Raw genomic sequence first — 2500 nt, forward strand, 5'->3', positions numbered from 1 at the left:
TAATATCTTTGACTATATGGTAGGACATTTTTTTCCCTAACATCAATACTTATTCAAGTTACCTGGCTGAAAATAAGTTTAAGCTATAGATAAACCTAAATTTATATATATAGTACATAGATGACAAAATAATTGAAAAATAGCATGTTGCCATTACACTTTGGAGCAAGTACCAAATTAATTATCTCGACCTGGTGTCACTGATTATACTATACTGGTTATAGTAATGAAATTAATTATCCCACCACTGAAGCATCGCCTTTATAATGTACGGTCTTACAGTCTGTATAATTGAAAATGAATATTATGTACTTTTGATTGTACTAAAAATAAATGGGAAGTCATTTATTTGTGTTTCTGTAATATCGTTTTTTTCTCTTTAGTAGTTCCTGACAATTTTCTTTCTTCAGTAGTCACTAATATATATCGTTAGTAGTTATTCCCCAAATCCTCTCTTTAATATACTTTGCCATTTTGGTCTCTTTAATATTTATTGCGGATTTTCTCTATTTAGCAGCCCCTGATATTTTTGTCTCTTTAGTAGTCAATGACAATATTCTCTTATTAGTAGTCACTGACAACTTTTTTCTCTTTACAAGTTACGGCTTTCTTTATATCTCCTTAATAGTTACTGCCATATTCTCTTTAGAAATCCATGACTATTTCCTCTCTAATAGATCCCTACCTATTTTCTCTCTATAGTAGTTTGCCCATTTTCTCACTACAGTAGTCCTTTCAATGTTCTCACTTTCTCTCTGACATCCTTCAGAAAGGCTCAGTTTCTCCAACCCGAAGGCTCAGTTTCTCCAACCCGAAGGCTCAGTTTCTCCAACCCTAAAACTCAGTTTCTACAACCAAAAGGCTTAGTTTCTCCAACCCGAAGGCTCAGTTTCTCCAACCCTAAGACTCAGTTTCTACAAACAAAATGCTCAGTTTCTCCAACCCAAAGGCTTAGTTTCTTCTACCCAAAAGCCCAGACTCTCCAACCTGAAGGCTCAGATTCTCCAACCCGAAGGCTCAGATTCTCCAACCCAAAGGCTCAGTTTCTCCTACCCAAAGGGTCAATTTCTCCCACCCAAAGGCTCAGTTTCTCCAACCCAAAGGCTTAGTTTCTTCTACCCAAAAGCTCATATTCTCCAACCCAAAGGCTCAGTTTCTCCTACCCAAAGGTTCAGTTTCTCCAACCCAAAGGTTCTGTTTCTCCAACCCAAAGGCTCAGATTCTCCAACCGAAGGCTCAGATTCTCCAACCCAAAGGATTAGATTTTCCAACCCAAAGGCTCAGTTTCTCCAACCCAAAGCTAATTCAATTTCGCTACAACAGGTTATTCTCCGTGTTGCTCTCCTCATTAAGGCACCGGAGTATTAAGTGGAATTTATCCCTGTTTTTTGCAAGCATACATCTTAGTTCATAGCGAAGTAATTAGCACCCCGGAGGCTGCAATTGCCTTCGTAGACGTAGGAGACGGTAGGCAGTTGCCTAGCAGGACGATGTTTTTTTTTTTTTTTTTTTTTTTTTTTTTTTTTTTTTTTTTTTTTTTTTTTTTTTTTTATTAACAATATATATATATATATATATATATATATATATATATATATATATATATATATATATATATATATATATATATATATATATATATATATATATATTTTCTTTTTTTGGACAAGAGTAAATGCTGGGAAACTCTTGAACCATGGGAAGTCGTGTCTGAATTTTTTTCTGATTTTGGTTAATTTAAGAATTTCAGTTTTATGTACATAATAATCAGTTTATTGTGTAATTACTGAGTTTTTTAATCAATGCATAAGGGGATCGTTGTTATGCAACCCAAGCCTAGCAACTAGACAGTGAACAAATTCATACTTAATTTTCGCATTTATACATGTAAAGTAATTAAGACACCTTTTCAGGTTATTGAACTTTAATTTTTTAATACTTAAGCTATTTTACTATTAACCTTTTTCTTCTCACTGAATATCGCCAATACTTTTTCTAATAGCAGCGTTTGAAACTAGCAAATATTGACTCTGCCAACCTGCATTATCTTGAAACATTAAGAAAAATAGCAGTGATCATCTTGAACATTTGTTTCTTAAAATTAAAAGTTTACTTAAAAAATAACAGTAAATGCAAAAAGAAATGCCAATCATTCTATACAATTCACAGAAATCATAGATAATGAAAGTTCAGTTGCTTAACATTGTCCTAAAGACAGACCTTAATATTTACATAAGAACACCTCCAAAGCCCTTTCAAATCAATCTAGGACCAAGGTAGACCAGGTAATGGTTGCCTATGACTTACTTAGCAGGTAAACATATGGGGACTGTGATTTAGGCTCACACTCCTGACCCACGGAATGCCAGTTAGGGACTCATCTATTACGCTATTAAAACACAGCCATGAAGAAATTACAACTATAAACGGATAAAAAGAAAAGGAGCAACAAAAAATAGATAAATTGAGAAAAATTATTTCAAAATATAAGAAAATGAGT

Source organism: Palaemon carinicauda, chromosome 12 (assembly GCF_036898095.1).
Source record: "Palaemon carinicauda isolate YSFRI2023 chromosome 12, ASM3689809v2, whole genome shotgun sequence".
Taxonomy (NCBI): domain Eukaryota; kingdom Metazoa; phylum Arthropoda; class Malacostraca; order Decapoda; family Palaemonidae; genus Palaemon; species Palaemon carinicauda.